Genomic DNA, 22,434 nt, shown 5'->3' on the forward strand with positions numbered 1-22,434 from the left:
ACTGCACCAATTCACCCCACAGTTACATTCCTTGGTGCCTGACTTTCACCATTGATCCTTACTTGTTTTAAATAATGCACTTTCCTTTAATATGTTTTTTTATTTTAGATTTTGAGTTCATACATACTTATATACTTATATAAACACACACACTATAGTTCAGATGTGACAACTGTGTACTTGACATATGAGAGTACCTGAAAAAGTTCGTGTAAAAATAGAACTGAAAGAGATGCGAATCTTTCCATGAATTTTTTGAAGTATCCTCTTACAAACAACACAATAAACACACGTATGAGACTGGTTTATTGGAGAATTCATTAGGTTATAAAGATGAAATAGTTTGCTTTCTTTTATTTGTTTGTTTTATAAAGGTTTATCAAATCTCTTCCACTGAACTTCTTTTTCCCTCTGAGGAACTATTGTCTCACTATTGTATCCAGATTATGTAATTTTTTTAGCTACTTTTAGTTATTAGAACAGTCTGATTCCAGTTTTTCAGAGTTAGCATTGTTCATTTTAAAATTCTAATCCCATATCTTATTCAAAGACCTTCTTACAGCCTCATCCGAACCCAAGCTAGGACTGTGGCTCTAGTGGCAGGAATATGTTTTCATACACTTTTTTCTTTTCTCGGCCTCTTCACTGTACTGATTCCTCCATTATTGAGGAATGAGGGAAAATAGAATAGGATCACTGCTTAGGGGGTGAGTCTAATATACATGTCCCAATTTCCCTCTACCAGGGAATTATTGGAAGCTTGCATGATAATTGATATTGTGGTTTTTGGATACCCATTTTGTTATTGTTTCTTACATGTATGATTTGTGAAGAAACCCAGAAGACGTGGGGAGGGGAGAAGAGCTAATCCAGATGTTTCTGGCTCCCTGGCTGAAACATTATAAAAATAGCATCAAAGTATGTCACCATTAACTTCTAACAGCTGTGCCTCACATAACTATTCAGAATTGTTGAGTGCAGAAGTCAACAAAGCCATCCCACAAATGAGTGTCTATTCTAAGAGAGCAAACGTAGATAATGTGACTAGGCATTTCTATGAGCTCGCTTATTCTCTTATGTCTATGCTACCAAAGGATCCAGAAACTCAAAGAGGGAGGTATGAGTGGATGCCTTTCAGGAAACTAAATGCCAATCCTCTTCTTGCAGCCATCACAATCTTCAAGTAACTCTCTTGGGAGTTCATTTTGTCTTGGCCTTGAGGAGAGGGAGAGAAGGGAACAGCTTCTCTTTGCAAACACTGTATTTCCCCATATCCCACTACCTCTCCCTTATAATGACTATGAGTGAGTGGGCAGAGGGTGGTGTTAGAACCTCTTCTCTGCACTGGCACATCTCAATGAACCCTAAAGGACAATGGCCAGCCCCAGCTGCTGGAGGGTTTCATTTTGTCTTTATTGCCAGCTTTGGGTCCTAGCTATAATTCTGGGACTCGACATCTCGTCAAGTCGTCACTAACAGAATCTCAAATGTATTCAGGTAGCTAGCTAAGATTCCTTGATCTCAGGGAAGATGGGCCTTTTTTGCTAGCCATAGAAAATGACTTATGATTAATATAAACCAGCCATAGAAATCCCATTACCCTAATGTCCTTCATTCGATATTCTTTGGAGCTAGAGGTAGCCATATGATGACAGTTATGTTCAAATGAAACATAAGAGAAAGTCTGCTGGGAAACTTTTGGGAAAACTTTTGTTCCCAGATCAAAAGACAGACCTTGCAAGAAGAAAGTTTTGTACCCCTGCCCCTTCTTTTCTACTTGGAATACAGGTGTGTGGTCTTGCTGCCTAGAGCTACTGCAAATACTGTGAAACCATAAAGATAAGGTTGAAGAAAACATGCAGGTGCAAACAAAGTGAGGTATCATCCAGTTGTAACAGCAAACATGTAATCATCTTCTTCCAGACTTCTTGCCTTTATTATTTAAGCCAAAATTCCTCAGAATTCTGTTAATTGCATATAAAATCCTCCCTAACTGAAACAATTAATGCTTTAAAAAAATCACAGTTAAATTACCAGTGGACATATATTTCTCATTTAAAAATTATATTTACCTTCAGATAATTTCCTCAAACACATTCTGCCTTGATGACAATCTCTTTACCATTGTGAGAAGCTAGATATTGTTTTCTGGAATAATTACTGATTGGTCTCATTGTCTTCAACAGTAATTTCAAGGGATTGGGAGTAAAGAACTACTTTTCTTCTGCAATAAGTAAACAGTTTATTACCAAGTTATTAAGCATCTAGTTCCTATAGTTGGGCCTAGAGATTTAATGAAAAAATAAAATAAAGTTTTAAAGGAACTTGTTACAAATGAAAAAGATTTAGACTAACCTTTAGAGTTAAGAGTTAAAGGAAATACATCATATAAAAAGAATACTATAATTTGAACATCTGTCTTTGCAGAGGTATAGATGGTGAAACTTGGGAGAAACTGCTATGTGGCTCTAATTGTAACTTTTTAAAAGTTTATTATATAGGTAAAAGTAACAGTCTTTTAAGTTAGCTTACAAGAACAGTTTTATGTCATGTTATTTTTGCAAGAAAAAGCTTTCTAAAAATTAAATTTAGTCTGTCATACATGTGAAAAAAAACAATAGAGTTATTAATTCATTATTTTAGTAACATATTTTCAGGGCATGTTATTTTTTACATTCTAACTGAACATTAAGATATATAATGAATATCTTTTGACAAACTACACATTTCCTATATCCAGATTTATTCCGGAGAAAAATGAAGTAGCATATTCCTATATTGTGAATTCTAATTCTTTTGCATTTAACCTTCCATTCACAATACATGTTTCAGTTACAAAACTAGGTTTTATTTCCTTCTATTAAACTGATTAAATATGATAGATAACCGCAGGTAGAATTTATAAGACACAGCATCCTCTTTTTCTGTCCAAGGGATCTATCCCAGTTGTCTAGATGTTTCACAGTCTAATCTAGTCATCATAGTTAAAAGTATATTGTCATTCTCTGGTTGGAAATTTTATGTTTTGGGGAAGCAATAAAATATTTGTTTGCTGATGCAGGTTCAAGCATCTTTGTTTCCCACAAGGTATATAAGAAAGATATCTTCAAAACTCTTATTCTCAGTCTAAACTTGCTAATATTTTAAAAACAAAATTGTTTTGGGTTTTCTGGGTTGTTGTTGTTGTTTTTTTGTTTTGTTTTGTTTTGTTTTGTTTCTGTTACCACTAAGAAATCATTAAGCTATATATCACAAACTAAATGTGCCCATTCATCAAGAAAGACCCCAGTCTTTCAGTATATCTATTCCCACTCAAATCATTCTCAAATTCCTTGCAGAAATGGTATTTCCCTATTATATGCTCAATACATATAAAATACACAAAATCTAGGCATGACTTAAAAGTAAATGAATTTTTCTGTTTCTTAACTGATGTCTTAATCAACCAAACATAATACTCTCTGACCAGTTTCTTCTTCATCTCCCACTGCATCTCACAAACATTCACAACCACCTCCAAGGACAAAGACTCTATATTAGATGACCCTTTCCCTTTACCACTTTTTTTACTCACTTTTCAACCTACTGCATCCAAGTTCCCCATTCACCACTACTCAAATTCCTCAAGCAAAAGTTGTCAATGACGTCCTAAATGATCCATGGGATCTTCTTAGTTTTCTGCGTACTTGATCTCTCCCCAACATTTAACTGCTGACTACTCCCCTCATCGCTAAAACTCTCTTTCCACTTGGTTTCTATAACTTTATGCTTTCTGTGTTTCCCATCCAACCGCTCAGCCCATATCTTGTCAGTCTCCTTTTCACCTCTTGCATATTTGCTCTTGAAATAGTGGTTTTCCCTAGGATTCTATTCTTGGTCCTCATATCTTCCTGCTTTACAAGTTGTCCCTGCATGAATTTATCCTTTCCCTAGACTTCAGCTACTATGTACTCATGACATCTCTATTTCTAGCCCAAATTTTTTTCTAGCTCCATTCTTATATAGTCATTCATTTAATAACTCGACTCATGTAAATCAAGTTCCCTTTCAATGCATGGTTGTCCACAAGCCCCTGAGCCTCAACATGACCCCAAATGAAATCATCTTTCTTTCTAAACTGTACCTGTTGACGTGCTCCATGTCTCTTTGAATGTCACTTCTCAACTCACAGATTGCTCCCCTCCTCTCCATTGCTCTGGATACTGCCGTAGTGCATGTCCTTCCCATATCTGAGCTCACAAGTGCAGTGGGATTATAATGATCTCTCTATCTCTAAAATTTTCTCATCTATTCCACCTGCCATAATATGACTAGAATCATGTAAGATGCAATTTTGGTTGTATCCTTTTCCTGATTAAAATGCTCCTATGCCCCTCATATTGACAATGGGATAAATTCCAAATGCCTTATCATGGTATAAAATGTTTCACATACTCAGACCCTTAGTTACTCTCCCATTTTATTTTACTTCTTGCCCATGACTCATCACCTCTCCACTTTCACTTTTCATCTCCCCTATGTCCAAAAGCTACAATTTCTTCAAATAATGCAGTCTGCTTTCAACTCCAGGCCTTCAGTATTTAAAAGAATATTTTCATCTTGGATACCTCTGCTCCCTGACTACCTGGAACATATCTATTAATCCTTCAACACCCAATTGTCAATTCCTGTATGAAGCAGTTTCTAAACATCCCACAGAGTTTGTCTTTCCCTCATTCATGCCCTCACAATATTCTGCACTTCCATCACAGCACACACAAAGTTCATTACACCGTTTTTAGCATATGTCTAACATTCCTTACTGGACAGTGAGACAATTGACATTGATGCTACCTCATTCATCTTTATATTCCCGTCAATTGGTACAGTGTTTGACAGACAAGTCTGTAAAATATTTACTGAACAAAATTTATAATGTCAAGTAAAAAAAAAAAACTGCATATGTGAAATCTTAATCCAAAGAAATAAATATGTAATGATATGCTTTAAAACCCCAAGGCACCTATGAGGGAATATTTTAGAGATAGAAGAGGAGGTATGAATTTCCTGCGTCCCTTAAATTATTCTCACATTGCTAGTGCTCCTACTCTGCCTATCAAGCTTTTGCCTCGTGGACCTCATAAATTTTCCTTGGCATTATATCAGCAATAAGGTTGCAGAGAACTCAACTCTGTACAGGAATTGGTCATGTGTATTTTGGCCTCTTTTGTGCATTATTTAAAATTTCATCCAAACTAACAGAACTTCCTATAATTTTCATGTTAGGGTCTCTACCAAGCAAGCCACAGCATTTTTCTTTAAAATGTGGGTAATGACCATTTTTCTGTGAGATTTGATCACACAATAGCAAGGCATCAGTGTTTCTCCAAGAAATTGAAGGATATTAAATTATAAGGGTAAGCTCAGACTAAGTTAGAAAACCTGTCTAGATTGATATTTTGATACCTGCTACAGATGACTTTAATATACCAGATCTAAAAAAAATCCACTCTGAAATAGCAAGGAGACCTATAAGACAGAGATAATAGAGATGAAACATTTTTTGTTGCTTTCATGTAGTTATACTCATCTTTAAAGTACAAAGAGTACAGTACAGAGAATCTAAGAGCAAGCTCTACAAGCAAGGTTTTTTCCATCATTTGTTTCAGTATTTTAAATTTTCTAATGACATTGTATAGCCAGCAGTCACTATGGCAATATCCTATTACATCTCCTTTAAACTGACACCATGAAAAGGATGAGAATAATGAGAAACTTAATAATTAAAACTGGTCCTTCAGGGCAGAGCAACTTTAGTCAATCTGAAATGTTTTCTAGATCCACATCTGTATTCAAAATGACTGAAAAAAGACATTCATAAATATTCCACTCTACATAATAAGATGCTTCTTTTGTAATCAGTGTAATAATCACCAACGAGGTGGATTTATTTTAAATTCTTGATTAAATATTTCATTTCTGCCAACATATCCATTATGAATTATCTCCCTTAATGAGACAAAATTATGCCTTTCGCGTTGATTTTAATATATCACATTCAACTGGAAAGAAATTGAAGAAATATTCCACACAGGAGAAAACAGCCATTAAAGCAACAGGACTCCATCATTTGTTTCTGGTAGAACAGAAAAATTATTACCTCCTACTCCTTTGTAGAACAAATATCAAGAACAAATATCAAAAACCTCTATTTGTTTATAATATTTGGGGCAGACAAAGCATTTGGACTACTTTAATAATATTTGACTAAGAAGGTCTCCTACACAGATAATATCTTTTCAAAGGGTCAAAATTCAATGAAATATTTAATACAATACTATTTTATTATAAATGAATTAGTTTTTGATAAGGGCTATTCAAACTGTTCAAATGCTTCAATTATCACTCCAAAGTTCTGGACTTCTTGGACTTTCCAGCTGTTGGAAACCCAGAGAATTAAGTTTGCATGAAGTTTGGAAGAGAACTTTCTCTAAGGATAATTTCAAAGACCAAATAATTCTCTGCCCTGGCATCTAAATTCTGAAGGTCCCAGGCCTAATACTACATCGGTTCTGTTTCCTTATCTACATTCTATTTTATTATTTTTTTATTGTAACATTTACTTGTACATATTTGTGAGGTATGTGTGTTGGTTCAATACATGCATATACTGCACAATGATTCACTTAGGGTAGACAGCATCGTTTTGTACTCATTAGTCCACCAATTCTCCTCCTCCCCTCCTGGCCTCTGGTAACAATTATTCTACTCCCTACTTCTATGAGAATCACTTTTTTTTTCTTACATTCCACATATGAGTGACATGCAGTATTTGTCTTTCTGTGCCTGACTGACTTCACTTAACGTGATGCTTTCCAGTTCCATCCATGTTGCTGCAAATGATAGGATATCATTTTTTTATACTTAAGTAGTATTTCATTGTGTATATATACCATAGCTTTTTTCTACCATTCATGCATTGATGGACATTTAGATCGATTCCATCTCTTGGCTAATGTGAATAGTGCTGCAATGAACATGGGAGTGCAGGTATCTTTTTGATATATTAGTTTCATTTCCTTTGGGTACATACCCAGTAGTGGGATAGCTGAGTCATAAGGTAGATCTATTTTTAGTTCTCTAAGGAAATTTCATACTGTTTTCCACAATAACTGTATCAATTTACATTACCAAAGCAAGGTAGAAGGGTTCCCTTTTCTCCATATCCTTGCCAGCATTTGTTATTTTCTGTCTTATTGATAATAGATATTCTAACTGGAGTGAGATGATATCTCATTGTGGTTTTAATTTGCATTTATCTGATGACTAGTGGTTTTGATCATTTTTTCATGTGCTTGTTGGCCATTCGTATGTCTTCTTTTGAGAAATGTCTGTTCAGGTTCTTTGCCCATTTTTTAATTGGGTTATTTGGTTTTTCGCTGTTGAGTTGTTTAAGTTTCTTGTATATTCTGGATATTAGTCTATTGTCTGATGTGTAGTTTGCAAACACTTTCTCCCATATTATAGGCTGTTTCCTCACTTTGTTGATAGTTTTCTTTGCTGTGCAGAAAATTTTCAGTTTTATGGAGTCCTATTTGTGTATTTTTGCTTTAGTTGACTGTGCCCTTGTATTCTCACTCACTCCCATTTTTGTGTAGCATTCCCCCTATGTATTCTTCTAGTACTTTCGTAGTTTTGTAATTTGGTAAATTTAGGCCTTTAATCCATTTTGAGTTGATTTTTGTGTATGGTGAGAGGCAGGTGTCTAATTTCAGTCTTCTGCAGGTGGGTATCCGTTTTCCCAGCGTGATTTATTGAAGAAATGATCCTTTCCCAAGTGTATATTTTTGGTACGGTTGTTGATAATCAGTTGGCTGTAAGTGCATGGGTTTATTTCTGGGCTCCCTACTCTGTTCCATTGGTCTATTTGTCTGTTTTTATGCCAGTACCATGCTTTTTTGGTTACTACAGCTGTATAGTATATTTTGAAGTTAAGAAGTAGGATGCCTCCATCTTGTTTATTTTTCTTCGAGATTGCTTTATGTATGCAGAGTCTTTTGTGATTCCATACAAATTTTAAGATTGGTTTTTCTGTTTCTGTTAAGAATGACGTCATTGGTATTTTGACAGCAATTGCATTGAATATGTAGATTTCTTTGGGTAATATGGACATTTTGATAATATTAATGTTTCCACCCAAGAACATAGGATATCTTTCCATTTATTTGTGTCTTCTTCCATTTTTTTCACCAGTGTTTTCCAGTTTCCATTGTAGAGGTCTAATGGTTCTCAAAATGTGGTTCCAGGACCAGCAGTATCAACACCACTTGAGAAGCTTGTTAGAAATGTGTATTTTCCAGAGTTCCATCCCAGAGCTTCTGAATTGGAAACTCTGGGGGTGGGACCAAACAACTGGTATTTTAACAGACCCTCCAGGTGGTTAGACCCATTCCTTCTATCCACATATAATTATCTACTTTCTTGAGATAACCCTCTGGATATTTTAACAGCCATTTCACATTTAATATGTCTGACAAGAAGCCCCCCTCCCCACCGCCCCTTTCTCTTCCAAATCTTCTCTATTTCAGCAAATGGCACTACCACTGACTCAACTTGCTGACGTTTAAAACTTATGTTATTCTTGATTCATCCCTTTTCCTCACCTCCCCCATCTATTCCATTATAAAATCCTGTCGATTTTGCCTCCCAAATATCTTCTCAATCCACCTACTTCTCTCTACCTTCTCCTCCCACACCCTCTTCCAAGCTACCTTCTAACTGGTCTCTCTCTTCCTCTCTTCTACTCCTCTGATCCATTATCTATATGACACCAAGAATGATTTTTACATTCAAATTATATCATCGCCCTGCTTAAAAATTTTATTGTCTTAAGATTTCTCATAGAATAAAATTCAAATGCTTCTACCATGACCCACAAAGCCTCACATGATTTGGTTTCTGCCTACTTTTATATCGTAAGACTACCCTGACTACTCACTGTGCAATAAACACATGTCTCCCTTCCATTCCTCGAATGTACCAAGAAGATCTGCTACCTGGAACGCTTGCTTTTGCAATTCCCTTTGCCTGAAATGCTTTCCCCCAGGTTCTAGACTGGCTGGCTCATTCTCTTTTAGTAATCAGCTAAAATGATAATTCCTTAGAAAAACCTTTCCTAGTCACCCTATTTAAAAGAAGCCCATTCCAGCCCATTACATAGATTCCTTATAATATCTTTCAGAGTAAAGATCACACTCTGTAATCTTCTCCCCTCTGTGTTTATTTGCTTGTTATCTGCCAATACTACTAAACTATAAGTTCCTCAAAGACAAAAATTTCGTCTGCTTTGACACTTTATTCCCAGTCCCTAGCATAGTGCCTTGCATTTAATACATGCTCAAAAGTAATTTTTAAATGAATAAGGCAGCACTCTTTCTGGCTGAGCCCTGCAATGCAGCATAAATAGCAAGTTAGTTGAAACTACAGGATAAAGAAGACATATATTCTTATTCACAAATTTTGCCCAAAGACTTGAAGTAAAAACAGTAGCTTTAACTGACAGGTAAAAAAATATTTTATGTTAAAACAAATGTGAATAAATTATTGATTTGAACATAATATTTATATGATTTTTAAAAGATAAAATCCATTTTACAAGTATGTTCGATAGCTTCAAAGGCCACCCTATCAGGCCACCTTGACATAGCTAACCTTCCTCTGCCCTTAGGCAAATTTTGGTAGAAAAGTTTAAGAAATTTCTCCTTAAAAACTTGGTAAAAACATGTCTTCTCCCCACCCCTCCTCCTACTTTTTAGCTACCACTTTCTGTGTTTCTGGATTAAAGTGCATTTAATCCTGTCAAGAACCCTGCAAAGTAGATATTATTAATTCCAGGAAACTGAAGGTCAGAGAAGCTAGGCAACTTGGCCAAGGTCACATAGCTATTAAATGGATGGCTCCAAAGTCTGTCCTATTCAGTAGATTGATGTGCTCCAAATGTATTCTACGAACAAGATGTTACTAGAACTTAAGGGAAAAAAAGAGTTTCAAGGTCAAATAGTTAAGAAAAGCTCGGGAATCTTTGACCTTAAGTATTGGCAGCTCTTTGGGGACACAGATACTCTCACATATTGATGGTTGAGAATAATTGCTATAGCACCTTTGGAAGGCAATAATGACATTTACCTATTAAAATGTAGAATGTATATGTAATTTTTCTTATTATCTATCCTAGATAATTGCTTATGAATGTTAACAAGAGATGCATAAAAGAATGTTCACTGTAGTAGTGTTTGTATAAATGAGAAACTAGGAGTAATTTAAGTATCTATTAGCAGTAAAATGACTACCTAAACAGTGGTATATCCATCTATGAAAGATTATCTGGTGGCAAGGCAAATGAGGTAGAAGTTCTGGTTATTCTCCATTTCTTCTCCATCCCCAGAGACATCCTCTGCCTTTCCCTGCCCTGCATTGTTCCCTGAGAAACTGACCCCTATAAACTGTATCACTTGGACCCCATCACAGGCTGGCTTTCTGTGACATTCAGCCAACAGGAGACACCAGCAGAAGACAGGAAGAGAGATGGCCTCTCCCTGCTCTGTACCTTATTTCTGGTCATAACTGTATCCCTCTAAGACTTCAGCTTCCACTGGTCCCACGTAATAGAATTTCCTCCCTTTTTTTCTTCAAGCCAGGGCTATCAACAACTTCCCCTGTTGCCAGTTTCTGGGGGGCTCACTCTCCCATGTTAGTTCCCTCAACCATGCCCATCACTCTGTGGTAGGCTCTTCACTAAAGCCTCTTGAACTGTTTGAATTACATTCTATTTTATGCCCAAACCCTGATTGGTTGTGTGTGTGTGTGTGTACACATGCACGTGTGTGTGTATTACTCATATGAAACTCCAAGATGCATTGTTAAGTGAAAAAAGCAAATAACAGCACAATTATGATGTGAGCCAACAAAACATACTATAATTATTCCTACGTGCATATGTGTGTTTTTAAATGTCTAAAAAAAAGATCTAGAAAGATCTTTTCCAACACACAACCCAGGATTTGGAATGATAAACACCTCTGGGTTAGGGAATGGGATTGGGTTGACATCCAGGACAGATTTTATAATACTTTAATTTTTAAAAAGTAAATACAGGGCCGGCCCGGTGGCTCACTCGGGAGAGTGCGGTGCTGATAACACCAAGGCCCCGGGTTCGGATCCCATATAGGGATGGCCGGTTCGCTCACTGGCTGGGCGTGGTGCTGACAACACCAAGTCAAGGGTTAAGATCCCCTTACCGGTCATCTTTAAAAAAATAAAAATTAAAAAAATTTAAAAAAATTAAAAAAATAAAAAATAAAAAGTAAATACATTCATAGACTGTTTGTGTAATTTTTAAAATGTATTTCCCATAAAAAAAATAAAAACTATCATAAATCATGCAGTAAAAAAAAGAAGAAAAACCTACTTCAGTTATTTAACCCATTATTTGTCAGACATAACTGGTCATTTAACTCTTTTCCCTGGAGCCTCTCATATAGGTTAGGAAGTGCTGCACCAGGCCATCTGGTCCCTAGTTAACCATGGTTAAAAGAACTTACTCTGTATGGATTTTGCTTCTTGAGACCTTCTAGGTCTATAATGTCATTTGTATATTTCCTCATTCTTCTTATTCCATTCAGGGAATTCCTCCTGTTCATTAGTAGTCTTCTTCATGGAGGAAAAGAAACTTTCTTATTCCACTCAGGGATCTCCTGTTCATTAGTAGTCTTCTTCATGGAGGAAAAGAAACTATCTCAGTGCAGCATCAAGAATCCTAAAGGGAAACTCTGTAAACATTTGCAGTCCTCTTTTAAGTTAGTATGTTCCACCCGAGCTCCTAGAGCTATTCTGTCCAATATGGTAGCTACTAACCATACACGGGTAGTATAAACTGAGATGTGCTATAAATATAAAATATATACCGTATTTCAGATATCTAGTACCAAAAAACAATATCTCAGTAATGATTTTTATTTTGATTACATGTTGCAATGACAATATTGGGGGTGTAATGGGTTAAATAATATTTATTAATAAAATTCATTTCACCTGTTCCTTTTTACTTTCTTAATGTGGCTACTAGAAAATTTTAAATTAACATATGTAGATAACATTATATTTCAATTGGACAGTGCTATCTTAGTGAATGCCCAGATATTTTTACTTTGAGATGAATAAGGTCCTTCCAGAAGGCAATTGGCTAGACTGACAGCATAATTTAGACAGATGCACATGTGCCAGTCCCTACAATAGGCAGTTCAGTGACCCACAGGATAAAATCACTTAACACAATCTGAATTGTTTTTACTGTCCTTGACATCAAACTCCAGAATCCAGAAAGTCAAACTGAACATACTTGTTGTGTTCAGAGTAAATATTTCCTATGATGCTAACCTGGAACAAAAGAAAAAGAATAAATTGAATTTGTTGACTGAGTTGGTTCTCTGGTGATTAGGATTTGGTGACAACTAGGATACATCCCTTGCCCTCAAGGAGCCTAAAATCTAGTAAGAAAGAGACAAATGAGCAAATAGTCAATTATAGTGCAGTACAAAAATGTCATGATAGCCACCTACACAGGATACTCAGAGAACACAAAAGAGGAGCACAGTAACCCATGCTGGAAAAGGCAAGGCAAGGTAGTCTGAAGCAACGCCTAGCTGTGTTCAGAAGGAGCTGGCCTGGGTTGGGGATGAAGTTCCAGACAGACGGAGAAGCATGTACATACACCTGGAGAGGAGAGAGAATGATGCAAGTAGCCCAGTATGGTTTCAGTACAGAATTCAAGAACATGGGGAGGGAAAAGTAAGGACAGATAGGTAGAAGCCAGGTCAGAAAACACATTATTGATCATGCTAGAATTTAAACTTTGCCTTGAAGGAAATGGAGAGGTATTGAATAGTATCAAGCAAAAGAAATAACTTAATCAGATGTGTTTTGACATGTAGAAAATGGAGTGGAGGGTCACATGACTTGAGGCAGGGTGACCATTTAATCTGTTGCAGTACTTTGACAGAAATATGAACTAAGGCCATGTAAACTAGGGTAATGGCAATAAGGATGGAAGTTCAATGGTCAGAATTTTGTGATCAATAGGACATTGGGGATGGGAAGAGTCAAGAATGGAGAGTGAATGCAAAAAAACAACAAATATTTACTATGTGTCTCCTACATGCCACACATACTCTACTCCTCCTTTAGGCAAATCCAAAAAACAAACTATGAGCAAACTTCCAGGATCAAATCAGAGAACTGAGCAAAAAAAAAAAAAAAAAAAAAAAAAAAAAAAAAAAAAAAAACTTAAGAGAGCTATTTTCAATGGCTTTATACACCTTCCCATATTCTACCAAATTTACTGTTATAGAAATAAAAGTTAGGTTAATACTAATTGTCCAGTGATATTTCCCTATTATTTTGGCAATACTAATTTGTATTACAATTGTTCAATGTGTCCTTTTAGAGTTCAGAATAACACAATGTATTTTTGGTTCACAGTATATGCAAATCCTTTGTATTGTTCCAAAGATTTTTCAGTCCTGAGTAAATCATCACAACTTCTTCTCTGTCAATGTGAAAATTAGCTTAATCAAAAACATCTATCAATTTAATAATCTCAGACTTTTTTTAAAAAAAGCTTCCAGGTTTATGAAAACTAAATTGAGATAATAATTAAAATAACTTATGAAAAGAAAATCAACAAATAAGGTCATGTCATACAAGTGAAATTACATCAAAATCTAATTTAGTGTGTAGATTATTATTGGCATTGGCTGAATATAGAAAATAAATAATCACAGTCTCTATCACATAATTTAGTCAGTAAATCTGAAACATTAAGAATTACATAAGAGGGCCGGCCCGGTGGCACACTTGGTAGAGTGCGGTGCTTGGGAGCGCGGCGGCGCTCCCGCCAAGGGTTCGGATCCCATATAGAGACCGGTCCGCTCACTGGTTGAGCGCGGTGCGGGTGCACACCGAGGGTTGCAATCCCGTTGCCGGTCACGAAAAAAGACAAAAAGGAAAAAAAAAAAAAGAATTACATAAGAAAAGCATATAGAAAGTGTAAATAACTCATTTCATTCATCAAGTGCATTACTTGGCTGAAGTCCATCTGTTTAGAAAAAAGTATAATTTAAACAAATTTTACTTAAATTAAGAGTGAACATTATGTCAAAGTAGCTGAATGTAATAGTCCAACTGAAGATAAAGGTTTGAAAGTTCACGTGGATTTTAGTGGTATTTACTTGCCAATAAAATCCAGTTGCAAATGCTTATATTAACACAAATATTTATTAAACATCTACTGTCTGCAAGGTAACCTGGTAGGTACTGAGGATTCAGAGATACAATATGAATGTCTAGCTGAGTGATTCTCAACCAGAGACAATTTTGTCCCCCAGAGGACACTTGGCAATGTCTGGGGACATTTTTGATTGTCGTGACTGTGGTGGGAGGTTGCTACTCTCATTTAGTGGGTAGAGAGTAGGAATACCTCTAAATATCCTACAATGCATGGCAAAGTCTCTCAAAACAAATTACCTGACCCTAAATGTCAGTGGTACTGAGGGTGAGAAAACAGTGACAATGAGACATGCATTCTCTTTAACTTCCCTGAGCTCTGGTTTCCTCCTCTGTAAATTTAAAAAAAAAAATTTTGCATTAAGTTACTAGAGAATGTATGTTCAATAAATAATACCCTTGAAGCAGGTGTTAGTATTCCTATTATACTTTCTAAACTGAGACTCAAGGAAATGAATTGCCCAAGGACATGCACCTAGGATGTGCTGGATCAAAGATTTTAACCTGTCTGTAAAGTCTGATTCATTCCACTAAAAATTTGAGAAATATGCTCCTGGCTAGGAAAAACCCACCCTGTATTGTAGAATACATAAACACTGTGATAATTTTTTTCTTTATGTTTTTCCCCATTAAATTTTAATGTCTTGGACAAGAGTTTGATTCTGTACTTTTTCCAATTGTAAGGAAAAGAGCCCTGAGTGATGTTACTACTAAGGAAACTACTTTGACCTTTGCTTCTTCAAGTTACCCTAACCATTTTTAATTCATATCTAGCTATTATACTCGTATTTACAATAACCACAGGGAAAGAGGGGAGCAAACCAGGTATACAAATCTTTTTGTGCTTATTTGAGAAAATTAGAAAGATTTACCTTGCCTGACTCAATCAGAAAACTGGATTCCATCAGTACAAAAAAGTTTTTAATTGCTTTCCTTGTCAATTCTACTCGAACCCTTTGGACAATTTTTTAAAAATGTCTTGTTTATCTTCTTGACTATATCCTTTTTCTTTTGGACAAGAGAACTATCACTTTAAAAACCGGTATTGTTCTCAAAATTGAGAACCATATTCTATGGATGGAGAAAACATTTTTGAGTCAATGAAAGACTCACTAACAAATTAATAATTGAAATAATAAATATGGTTGAGAATGATTTATTCATTGTTGTTAACTGGCTGGAGAGTGGGAAATCCCATAATAACTCCATTTCCAAATGAGCAAAACTTTAAAGAAAAATTAATTCAGATATAGAGAGGACATTGTTATTTACATTTTACAGATGAGAAAAGTGATTCTCGTGCAAGTGATTTGTCCAAAGTTCTACACCTAGTGAAAGAGCAGAGCAGAAACTTAAATAGATTTCTTCTCGTTGGGGCTTGAATGAAAAAAACTGGAGAAGTGATCAGTCTTTGTGGTATCCTTTTTTGGTTTTGATTTTGTTTTTTGGTGGCTGGCCAGTACAGGCTATTCTTTTTAAATATCTAGCTGTGCAAGCTTGGCCAGTTCCATGAAGATTAAAGAAGTTAATATAGGCTACATGTATAACTTTTCTTTATATCCTTTATCATAATAAAGGAGAATCCGTCACTCCTCCTCCCCAAAAAAGAGCAAAAATCAAATTCATGGCTCTCTTACAGTTACAATCAGTGGTAACATTTATGGGCACCAGCATCCAATAAAGATTAAGGAAACTCAGTCTGTAACTGCATTTAGATTAAGGAATCATTGAAGATTTTATGACAACAAGGGAACAGCCCCTTTCCCAACATTTACCACTTGTCAACTTTCAGAAGCTTTGAGTCGGCAGTAACATTTCTTAGACAGATGTCTCTAAATTTTAAGGTAATTCAAAGGTCTTTGGAAAAAATAAAGAATGCCTAAAAATACTTACTTCTGACAGATTTATTTTTTTAAAAAAGAGTATCTTTAGTCCAAACTTATTTGAAGTCATATCTTAAGATACTTCAAGCATTTTAGTCAATGCTTAAAATTTTCTCAAGACATCATTTACAACATAACTTGCCAATTAAGAGTTTTGTTTAATATACTTAAGATATGTTTGTTGAAGTATGTATTTGTATGTTATTTTATTTCTATTTATTTTCATGATAATTTTGGCATTTTAAAGGTATGAAGTAGATTTCCAGGCATTGAGAGCCCCAGTTTATAACCTTATGTCTACAAGAAATAAGGGTTTGATTTATGTGAACTTGCATTTTAAACAGCCAGGAATCGTTTAGATCATAAGTCAGAGATCATCCTCTCAAAGTGGTTCCCAAATATCTGTCTCTGAATTGGTTTCACTAGAGATACCTGGGATGGTTGGATGGTTTGGTTTATTTTTTATAAATGAACTCCCAGGAGCTCATAGTCAAGATGGGAGTGTTATGACTTATGAACATAATAGATAATCATAAACTGCTTTTATGTACTATTTAAGTATTTATTTAAGGGCCCAATAAGGAGTTTAGAAATTTAACATGGTTTAAAGGAATAGAGCCCAGATTTAATTTTGTCATTGTCCCAAAAACTAACCTAAACAATACCAATGCTGAAGTCTGAGCATGGTGCTGCCCTTCTCGTGGCCGGAAGCTTTGGAAAGGTTTTTCATTCTCTGGCAAGCAACATTTTATGCTAACATTACTATGACTAAGCTTCCTTGAGGTTTTAGATTCATTCTGTAAGCCTTCTATCACTATTTCTATACTCGACCCATGATAGTGACCACTGAAATAGTCAAAGAATATTTTACTTGTAGGTCTTGAAACTGCATAATATTACTCAGTCAGAAGCATCACTAGCTTTACCTACAATATTCCTCCTACTCCTTAATGCCCTGAGGCCATACTGACAAAATTAATTGGAAAAAAATATGTCTTAGGAGAGAAAGTAGGGGGAAAAAGTTGGGTACAGAGAAACTGAGATGGGGGAGAGGGGCTTATGATACAGAGCACATGTTCCTCATTAACAAGCACTGAATATGATGTCACACCTTTCCTTACCAAGAAGACTCAACTTCAACCTTTTCTTTGCTTTTAGCTGTGCTATGGTCTGCATGTGTGTTCCCTCCAAAGCTCATGTGGAAGCTTGATCCCCAACGTGGTAGTGTTGGGAGGTGGGGTGTTTAGGAGATGATTGGATCGTTAGGGATATGCCCTCATAAGTGAATTAATCTATTCATGGGTTAACAGGTTAATGAATAAAGGGGTTATCACAGGAGTGGCACTCATGGCTTTATAAGGAGAGGAAGAAGCATGTTACTGTACTTTTGTACCTTCACCATGTGATATCTTGCACTGCGTTGGGACTCTGCAAAGAGTCCTCCAGGAAGAAGGCCCTCACTAGATATGTTCCCTCACTCCTTGGACTTCACAGCCTCCAAAATTTTTCTTTTCGTCATATATTACCCAGTTTCAGGAATTCTGTTATCAGCAACAGAAAATGGACTAATACAACATAAAAGTATTGCTTTATTTAAGTCCAAAATACACACTTACGAAAGAAATGGTGAATTTCCTTCCACTCATGTCATAAGTTCATGTCCAACGCAGCATTTTGTGTACAGATTACAAATTTTGCTTTACAATTTATGAGAGTCCGAAGAGACACAGCTTGAATTTTCAGTTTGTGGGTTGAGCTTGCAGCACGGGAGACAGAACAAACTTTGGACTTTGAAATAAATCCAACTTGAAAATCATCAAAGGGAACAAATTGAAAGTTAACAATTAAACCTATACAAGGCTAGCCTGAGAAAACACTGTGAAGGTCTAAACATGAAGATTTGTGTTCAACTCACACACCTACTGCCTCCTAATATATCCTACTCATGCTCCTGCAAAGCATGTCTTATCCCTCATACCTTTTTTGTTTGTTTGACCTCATACCACTCCCTTCAGCAAATCTTATCACCCCTGAAAGCACCAGTTTTCCAAGACCATGTTTCTTCTTCTCACTCTCTTTTAGTACTACACACATTTTAACAATGGCTTTGGGCATTATAATTTATTCTCAAATAGTGACTTTGACACTAATATTTTCAATTTGTCCTGAGGGAAAGCAGTCCCAAAACAGATTGGTAGTGGAGAAAGTGTCAACAAGAGTCATCTTTGTCAACCCTGAATGATACTGGATGGCCACCTACCTCACTTCCAGAGAGTAGGCAAAGGTAAGTTGAATATGAATAAATTTCTTAAGTAATTTTGTTAATGATGCTTCTATTGAGGACAAAACAATGCTGGCCCTGAATGATCCTTATTATTGATATACTCATACATAGCCCTGTGTTATTGAATAATTACACACCTCTTTCCTTCATTTTTCCCATGCTAACCTGATGACTAAATAGTTTATTCCCTGTGCTAACTTTGATGACAAAATTGTTTACTTTTATTTGATAGACACATGATTTAGTTAGTAAAAAGAGGCAATGGACTAGACAAAGGAGTCAGAGGAGTTCTAGGTCCTCTTGTTCTCTTAGAGTTGAACTGTGTCAAATTACCAAATTTCTCTGTATCTCATGTTGCTCTTTTGTAAAATGAAAATAAAAAATATCTCATATTATTGTTCTAGAAATCAGATGGTAAAATAAACATAAAAGGGCTTTGCAAAACATAAATTTCTACACTTATAGATCATTAGTTATCATGTTTCTGTCCCCGAAGGGAGTTAAATTTGCATTAATTCATCTACTCCCTCTAAAGCAGTCCTCCTCCTTGAAAACAACTTTAAAAATTACTTTGTAAAATAGGTGGCTTGAATTAGAGATATGGCTAGAACAATGATACTGTCTTTGAAAGGAAATAGATGTACAGTTTTGGAAAGTGAGACCACACAAGGAAGCAAGTGGTCCCACTGCCCTCACATATATAGTTTCAAGAAGAAGCAGTTGAACTGCATGAACACTGAGTGGTTGACTGGTAAGATCTGCTTATGTCCAATCAGTTGACTCTCATTTGTGGAATGTTATTAGATCACTAGCATCTAATAGGTGGATGAACTCAGTGCTGTCAGGATGAACAGGTGTTTCACAGCTGGGAGCTGCCAGAGAGCCAAGGAGCAAAAGTAAACCAGGTTTTCTGAAATTAGCTCTGGTGATTCTAATTTTAAAAAACATTACTCCCTAGAGAAATGTTTCAAAGGATATACAGGGCACCTGACTTATACAGGACTGAACATACCACTGGAAATTTCAAAAGGGAGAATTTTGTTTCGTTGTAACCACTGAATGGTAGTATATTGAATTCCATCTCTATAGTTGAAATTACATCTCCATACAAATTACAACTCACAACTCGATCTGTAGTTTAATATCTTGCACAGAATTGCCATAATTATGTCTATAAACTACCCCAATCATGATGAACAAAGATGAAACAATGCTGTGCTTATTTTTAAATATTTGTCTGGCACCAGCTGATCTCAGCCAAACTATGAGCTCAATTCTCTGCTCTAATGGTGAGAAGTGACATAAAACTATCAAAGACAACCTTTAACAGCACAATATACGTTTAAATACTGAGTTTCAGATTACACTTCCAGAAGAAATGTTCTATTTATGTCTTGTATTTGATAAAATGATTAGTTCTCCAATGAAGGAGGACTCTGCTTGACACTGTTCCAGCATTATTAGCACTACTTTTTCCAAGTTGCCTCATAAAACCTTGGATAAGGCAACCAATTTCCATCTAATACGACAGGGTGAATTTCATGTAAATAGTTTCTTTCAGGTTACTTAAGAAATGTGTGATAAAGATCTTATACTAAGTAAAATATGGACTACTCTGGACTGTCTCTGCAACTACAATGGATGTTCTCTTAGGCAAGAACTCATTTCAGTGCTCCTGCAATTACACCCGAGATGCCCCTCCACTGCATAAGTGCTCAGTCCTAATTAGGTATTCACTGACTAATCACTGAGTGCTCATTGTTTCCTGGGGGTTATTTCACAGACTCCTGACCTGAAGCCTCTCAGAGTTATTCCAAAGTTAACCAAGTGTGTGCTTTCCTCTATGAGAAAGAGGTGAGAGGAAGAAGAAAAACTAAGATACTGGCAGTCCAGCTTTAGCACAATGCATGCAGTTTTTCTCTCATCTTAAAATACTCACATTTCCCTTCAAAGTCTTAAAAATGTTTGGAAGTAGATAAGCTTCAATCATACCTAATTAGTAGCTGCCTTCTAGAAGTAATAAACTGGATGCTTTGGAGAATTCTCCCCTGCCTTTTTATTAAAGCCACAAGTCATTTACATCTAACACCCGCCCCTCTGGGGGAGCCCCGCCCCGCCCCGCCCCGCTATCTCATATTATTGTTCTAGAAATCAGATGGTAAAATAAACATAAAAGGGCTTTGCAAAACATAAATTTCTACACTTATAGATCATTAGTTATCATGTTTCTGTCCCCGAAGGGATCTTGCATTCTCAAATGTCGTGGGCCAGGGCTATCGCGAGACTTCAACTGTATTCCCCAGACGGTCTTTAACTGTGTGGACTTGCGCAGAAAAAAGCAATGAAGCCAGTGCGGGAATAAAGGGGCGGGACGATACGACGTGCGCGTTCATCTTGACCCCACGCTCCAGTGCGCGCCCTGCAGCTAGGCGCTGTGGTTTCTGGGGCCCCTGGGAATCCCGACACAACCCCGCGTAAAGCGCGCGTGCCCACCTCAGGCGGATATTCCGTGGGTGGCGAATGCGTGCCCGAGATCAGAGGGGGCATTAGAGGGCCCTGGGCCTGGTGCAGAGAGACTCAAGAGGCTTGAAGAGCCAGCCTAGGTAGGCGCTTGGGTGATGGAAGGTCAGGGGTCAGAGGTCGGGGAGGGAAGAAGCCTCTGGCCTCCGGGGCACTGAGGGAGAACGAATTGTCCCGGAGCCCGGGAAGCTTAAAGTCTGAGAGGGAGTCCCAGCACGAGTCTCCCCGACCCCTCCCCGTCGCGGACGTGCGGGCCTTTGGGCCGCCGAGGCTCTCCCGGGAGAAGGTGGAGCCGTGGGAAAGGAGGCCGCGCTTCTCTGCGTGGACTGGGGCCTGCGGTGCACAGTCGAGCGTCCGCACTCGAGTGTGCCGGCGGCGGTAGTCGAGCTCCTCTGCCTCGCGGGAACCTGTTTGCCCGGCTTTCTGGGAGTGATCCGGCGCTGACGGCGTGGCTCTGACTGCCGAAGGCGCTTTGGGGTTATCCGGAAGATAACTGAGTGGGTATCACCGTTCGCCGTCGATGTGCCCCTGGAGGCTAGAACCGGGCGGCCGCCTCGCTTCTTGGTGCGCGGGATTGTATGAACTAGTAAAAGAGAAGGCAGTTCTCAGTTTGAAAGTTGAAAGTTCTCAGTTACCTTTGGAGCCCTGTTCACTACATTTGCGCTCAAAACCGCCCTTATGCGTTGTACATATTGACTCCGTGGTAGTTACTGCTAGGTTTATGAACGAAGATACTGTGTTATCTGATGATTGACAGGCGCTCAGATAATACAGTATTATTAAATAATTACCGTTGGGCTTGTACCTTTTTCCCAGTGGCTTGACATTAGCACGAGGTAAAAATCCTAGATATTTGATGTTTTCCTACTAGTACTTAAATTAACTTGCGGCTTTAACTGAGCAAAATTAATTAATTTTAAAGACATTACTTATATTTTTAATTAATCCAATGGGCAATAGCAGGAGTGATGAAACTCTCTGTAATAGAAATGATCCATAATATTTGTACTGTCACCAAAAAGCCTGTTGGTTTATGATCAACTGAACGTGCTAGAAGCAGAGCAGTAGGGAACAGTATTGGGATAATTGTATCTGTGCTGGAGAACTTGCACTTCCTGGAGCTTTGAAGGACCAGTTAACCGATCAGCTGGCAATAGAGAATAAAATACTTTTCTTTTGAAAAATGCTACTATTTATCTGCTTTGGCCAGTCTAAAGAAACTGGACTTACATAATTATAAAAACAAATCTTTTATTAAGAGATTAGGCTGTGAAGATTTGGGGGAAACAAATCTGCTGGTAAAAAGCTTGTTATGAGGGTATTTTTCAGGTTTATGTATTTTTTAGGTTTCAGTAGAGGAAGATACTGTCACCTTGCTGGAGTTAACACTAGAAAAGGAAAAGACAGTGGTAATGCTAGGTCACTTTT

At 37.0% G+C, this 22,434-nt stretch overlaps 1 protein-coding gene across 1 annotated transcript in view; it reads left to right on the plus strand.

Moving 5' to 3' along the window:
- Positions 1 to 20,982: 20,982 nt before the first annotated feature.
- Positions 20,983 to 22,434, plus strand: part of SHPRH (SNF2 histone linker PHD RING helicase, E3 ubiquitin protein ligase) — a 91,307-nt gene continuing 89,855 nt past the window's right edge. Inside the window, exon 1 of the mRNA XM_008576630.1 lies at positions 20,983 to 21,089. The gene's annotated coding sequence lies outside the window, so the exon portion shown is untranslated. The remainder of the gene's footprint in view (positions 21,090 to 22,434) is intronic.

This window comes from Galeopterus variegatus, unplaced genomic scaffold (genome assembly GCF_000696425.1).
Source record: "Galeopterus variegatus unplaced genomic scaffold, G_variegatus-3.0.2 Scaffold1378, whole genome shotgun sequence".
In the NCBI taxonomy this organism is placed as follows: Eukaryota; Metazoa; Chordata; class Mammalia; order Dermoptera; family Cynocephalidae; genus Galeopterus; species Galeopterus variegatus.